This window comes from Pan troglodytes, chromosome X (assembly GCF_028858775.2).
Source record: "Pan troglodytes isolate AG18354 chromosome X, NHGRI_mPanTro3-v2.0_pri, whole genome shotgun sequence".
NCBI lineage: Eukaryota > Metazoa > Chordata > Mammalia > Primates > Hominidae > Pan > Pan troglodytes.
In genome coordinates, this window is record NC_072421.2 from 69,976,091 (window position 1) to 69,982,414 (window position 6,324).

A 6,324-nucleotide genomic window follows, 5' to 3' on the forward strand; every position below is an offset into this window, starting at 1 on the left:
GTTGCAGTGAGCCGAGATGGCAGCAGTACAGTCCAGCTTTGGCTCCGCATGAGAGGGAGACTGTGGAAAGAGAGGGAGACCGTGGGGAGAGGGAGAGGGAGATGGAGAGGGAGAGGGAGAGGGAGAGCAGTACCTATTCTTCTCAAGTACATGTGACGCATTTACCAAGATAGACCACATTATGGGCCATAAAACAAAACTTTACAAATTTAAGATAATAGAAATTATACATCGTTGGGGATAAGCATAGGGTACTTCGGGAGCACAGAGGAGTGTCTAGCCCAGCCTGGGAAAAAGAAGAGAGTCAGGGAAGGCTTCCAGGAAGGAGGTATCATCTGAGCTCAGTCTTGAAAGGTAAATAAGAATTAGCCAGATCAAAAATAAGGGAAAGCATTCCAGGGAGAGAGATCAGCATGGAGTCTTAAGATAGGGCCTGTAAATAGTAACTTTATATGGTTGCACCCAGTGGAGACTAGCAAGAAATGAGGCTGCAGATGTCAGTATAATGGGCCCTGGGCCTCCAGGTTACAAAGTGAGACAGTGTCCTATCAGACAATGGGGAGTCACTGAAGGGTCTTAACTGGGAGAGTCACAGTATCAGTTCTGTGTTTCTAAGAGCTCCCTCTGAGATGCCGCAGAAGGTAGTTTGAAGAGAAGGTGAAACTGGCAGCAGAGGGATCAATGTTCCAATGGTCTAGAGAATATGCAGAAGGCTATGGCAGTGGCAGGGAGGGCAGGGGACAAGCCAGAGGTAATTAGTGACTCCTAGTTAACATTATGACAACTGAAGTGTTTAGGGATGGAGTGTGCTGATGTCTGTAACTTGCTTTGAAATGCAACAAAAATAAGAAAAATTGATGGGTGAATATGTGATAAAGCAAATCTAGCAAAATGTTCACTGTTCACCATAAAATTATGGGGGGCAGGGAGAAGTGTTGTTTAGGAGGCAGAATCCACTGAACATGGAGACCAGTGCCCAAGGCTGAGGATGCAGAAGACCTCTTCCCCAGCAGCTCCCCTCTTCCTTGTCTACAGTACCCTGCCCACTGTCCCCCACCCATACTATGTTCCTTCTCCTTGCCTCTGTGCTTCTGCAGCCTGGAAGGTCCAGCACCGCAGGCAGAGGAGAGCACATTCCAGGTTACTCATAATAACACACTGATGCATAAACCAAAGGCTTATTTATGTCCCATGTTGGGGGTATAACTTGACCCTGGGGCCTCTTGCACAGTGTCCCTGAATGCCTCAAGGTCCCTGGAGGGCTGATTTGATGAACATGCTCTCAGAAAAAAGAGAACTGGATGTTCTTAGATTTCAATTAGGGGATGGCAAAGCCTGGAGTAGCATGGCATCATGGAGAGGGTACCAACTTGGAAGTCAGACAGACGAGTTCGTTGCCCAACCTTACCACAGACCCTAGCTAGCTGTGAAACTTGGGGCACATTTCTTAACTTCTCTGACCCTGTTTCTTCAGCTTTAAGGTGGTAATAGAGCTGGGTGGGGTGGGTCACACCTGTAATCCTAGAACTTTGGGAGGCCGAGGCAGGTGGATCACTTGAGGTCAGGAGTTTGAGACCAGCCTGGTCAACATGGTGAAACCTTGTCTCTACTAAAACTACAAAAATTAGCCAGGCGTCGTAGCAGGCACCAGTAGTCCCAGCTACTCGGGAGGCGGAGGCAGGAGAATTGCTTGAATCTAGGAGGCGGAGGTTGCAGTGAGCCGAGATTGTGCCACTGCACTCCATCCTGGGTGACAGGGCGAAACTCTGTCTCGAAAAAATAAAAATAAAAAAAGATGGCAATAGTAATATTTTCCAAATAAGGCTGTTGTGAACTCTAAAAGAGATCACGAAGGGAAAGCTCCTGGCTCATAGTACGTGTGCAATTTGTGTTGGTTGTTTTCCACTGTCTTAAGTGAACACTGCCTCTAAAAAACAAAATCTACCTCATGAGATACTGGTATAGTAAGGTCTTCCAGAAACTGTAGTTCTTTTGCTTAGATAATGCTGGACAAACACAGATGGAGCCTTCTTCTCTGAAGTCCTTTTTGAAAAACCAGTCACTTAAAGCTTCATTACCTAGTATGAAGTGGGTTAGAAAATTCTTTGGCCACTCATCATGCTACCTGACTTCAAACTGTACTACAAGGCTACAGGAACCAAAACAGCATGATACTGGTACCAAAACAGATATATAGACCAATGGAACAGAACAGAGGCCTCAGAAATAATACCACACATCTACAACCATCTGATCTTTGACAAACCTGACAAAAACAAGAAATGGGGAAAGGATTCCCTATTTAATAAATGGTGCTGGGAAAACTGGCTAGCCTAATATGTAGAAAGTTGAAACTGGATCCCTTCCTTACACCTTATACAAAAATTAATTCAAGATGGATTAAAGACTTAAATGTTAGACACAAAACCATAAAACCCTAAAAGAAAACCTAGGCAATACCATTCAGGCCATAGGCATGGGCAAGGACTTCATGACTAAAACACCAAAAGCAAAGGCAACAAAAGCCAAAATAGACAAATGGGATCTAGTTAAACTAAAGAGCTTCTGCACGGCAAAAGAAACTACCACCAGAATGAACAGGCAACCTACAGAATAGGAGAAAATCTTTGCGATCTACCCATCTGATAAAGGGCTAATATCTAGAATCTACAAAGAACTCAAAACGAATTTACAAGAAAAAAAAAACAACCCCATCAAAAAGTCGGCAAATGGTATGAACAGACACTTCTCAAAAGAAGACATCTATGCAGCCCACAGACACATGAAAAAATGCTCATCATCACTGGTCATCAGAGAAATGCAAATCAAAACCACAACGAGATACCATCTCATGCCAGTTAGAATGGCAATCATTAAAAAGTCAGGAAACAACAGATGCTGGAGAGAATGTTGAGAAATAGGAACACTTTTACACTGTTGGTGGGAGTGTAAATTGGTTTGACCATTGTGGAAGACAGTGTGGTGATCCCTCAAGGATCTAGAACTAGAAATACCATTTGACCCAGCAATCCCATTACTGGTATATACCCAAAGGATTATAAATCATGCTACTATAAAGACACATGCATACGTATGTTTATTGCGGCACTATTCACAATAGCAAAGACTTGGAACCAACCCAAATGTCCATCAATGATAGACTGGATTAAGAAAATGTGGCACATATACACTATGGAATACTATGCAGCCATGAAAAAGGATGAGCTCATGTCCTTTGCAGGGACATGGATGAAGCTGGAAACCATCATTCTCAGCAAACTATCACAGGGACAGAAAACCAAACACCGCATGTTCTCACTCATAGGTGGGAATTGAACAATGAGATCACTTGGACACAGGGCGGGGAACATCACACACGGGGCCTGTCATGGGGTGGGGGGCTGGGGGAGGGATAGCATTAGGAGAAATACCTAATGTAAATGATGAGTTGATGGGTGCAGCAAACCAACATGGCACATGTATACCTATGTAGCAAACCTGCATGTTGTGCGCATGTACCCTAGAACTTAAAGTATAATATTAAAAAAAAGAAAATTATTTGGCCACAGACTGGACTCACGGAGACACATCAGTCATATCAGCAATATATTTAATATTAATACCTATGTCCATTTGCCATAAAGAGTAGTTATTTTTATAGGTGGCTGATTTCATCCACTATGTACTGATTTTTTTCCTGTCTTCATTTTCCAAACATGACCTTTTCCTGTCCTTGTTCCCAGAGTCTGGGGCCTAGAGCTGCCTATGCAATGACCATCTATGAATGGGATCAACTAGATCTCTGTGTTTTGTTGCTTCAAGCTTTCCCCTGCAGAATAAGCTCTGCTGGGATCCCAAATAGGAAAGAAACTGTGGTTCTTTGGCTGTGGAGCAGGTCAGGTGGGGCAGTGTGTGAGTCTGGGCCAAGGTCTGTGAACCTCTGTCCTCGGAATACGGCTGCCAGCTTCTCTTCCTGATTTTCCTCAAGTAATGCATAAAAGAATGAACCCGATGAGGTAATTAGTAGAAAATACAACTGGCAGCCATTGCTGGCTGAGTCGCAGTGCACACTCCAGCAGATGTTACCATGGTTTCAAGGCTGAATTTTTCTCCTCTTTTCTCCCCCTGACCTCTCTCTTCAGTTAATTTGTCACTCTGCTCCACAGACCCCTCCACAGTCTGCCTCCATAGACTGGTGCAGACTTAACCCTGAATAGAAGCTGGCTTTTCTATGATTTGCTTTTCAAATTACGTTTATTGTCTTTTTCTCTTGAATAAAAAATAAGTGTCAAGTGATAGAATATAATATAAACTGAAGAAAATGAAAGTTAAACTCACATTTCAGAATACTTAAAATTGTATCATAATACCTGCCCCATCTTTTTGTAATCATACTGCATAGTTGAGATCTGTCTTAAAGTGCTCCCGACCTTGAAACCTCCAGCAGGCCTATGCCCATTCTTTTCCCCTTGGAGCTGTTGGCCTTCAGTCTTGCTTGAAAAATGCAGCCATGGACACAGGCTTATTATCATTGTTGCTGTTATTATCTGCTGGAATGCACAGAGCTCTCACAGTGTTCCAGGCACTAAGCATTTGCTAGGCACATCAGCCATTGACAGACATTGGCTGTTCATTGGGATCGGAACTCTAGTTTGCTTCATTCCTACTTCACAACTACCATAGCCAGTGGTCACAGGAAAGGCTCTTCCCAACGAAAAATCAAAAGTAAATGTTCCTCCTGGGCCTCTTGGCCATAGATAACCTGATGAACACAAGGCTACACTGTCATCGTCAACACCCAATCCCAACTCCCCCGCCCCTCCATCTCGCAGCCGAACTTGGAGAATTAGTACAGGTGCGGGATCCACTTCAGAAGTGGCAGAGCAATGATCCCCTCACCACTAGATGTGTCCTCCGCAGTTGATCACTCCCAATCCGAAACAAGGAGTGCCCAAAATGTGTCCAGAATTTAAAGCAGCCAAACATAAGAGAGCTCCATGTTATGTCTTGAGTAGGGAATGAGCACAGTCTCAGAAATACCTGATTCCCTGGTATGAGCATGAAGCATCTCCAGGTCCAGCAAGGCTGCATCCAAAAACTAAACTCTGAGCTGGAAGACCTCTATTTTCTGGCTGGTAGTGGCAAGCTAGGACAGCTCTCTCATGGACTGGAGGAAACGCCCTGACATATCATATACAAATTATTGATGGTGGGAGGGATTGTAAGGGGAGAAAAAGTGTGTGGGCACAAATTCAAAAATCATTTATCTTAGGCAAACACTATTAATATGAGCAAGCCATCATTTTATGTGCTTTACAGATATGAACTTGTTTAATTCTCTTAACACCTGATAGGATAATAGTAGGTACTATTATCATCGACTCCATTTCACAGATGATGAAACTGAGCCAAAGAGAGGTGAAGTAACTTCCTCAAGGTCATGGAGCTAGTAGACAGATGTGGAGCAGGGATTTGAAACTGGGCAATCTGGCTCCAGAATCCATGCTTTTACTACACTATGCTGCACCATTATGGCAATTTTGGAAAATACACAGAAACAAACACGATGACCTGTATGTACTAGCACCACTGGCCACATCTTGCTCTATAGCTTTCCTCTCCTTTATATTCATATAACATACAATACATTACATATACTTCTTTTACAAGGAATCATATTCTTTATCTTGGTCTTAAAAACATTTCCCCTATCTGTACACACAGCCTTACAATCGTTATTTTGAATGTTGTATAATATCTTCTTGTGTGGCTAAAACATTATTTAAGCAGTACCCGACTGAGGAGCACTTAGACTGCTTCCAATGTTTCTCCATGACTGAGCTCTGCAAGAGGCAAAAAGGTGACAGGCTTTTTTAAAAACTACCTTTTGAACCCAATTAGCTACAACTGCAGAATAAAATTAACAAACGAAAAACTGCCAGGGAGGGCAGCCCTGTGTGTAGGAGGAGACAGCGGAAGTTGGCCGCCACCACAGTACTCCTGCTTCCCTTTGTCTGGCGGCCCAGCGGGATTGGCCAGAGCTGGCGCCCAGGGACTGCAGAGCCCCCCCGTGGCTCCTACTGCGCACGCGTGAAAAAAGCCAGGTTGAGGGGAACGGGGGAGCTTCGGGGGTAGAGTGTGGGGAGTGGGGGATCTGGTGCAAATTAGGGTGCGTGAAAGAAGTCACAAAAAGCGCAGAGGCCAGGCTTCCCGCCCTAATCCGGCCTTTGTCTCCGCCCCTCTGCCTTTGTTTCGGCCCAAGCGTCTTATTGGTCAGACATCTTCAGCCCCATTGGTCCAAGAGCCAAAGGACGGGGTCTGCCC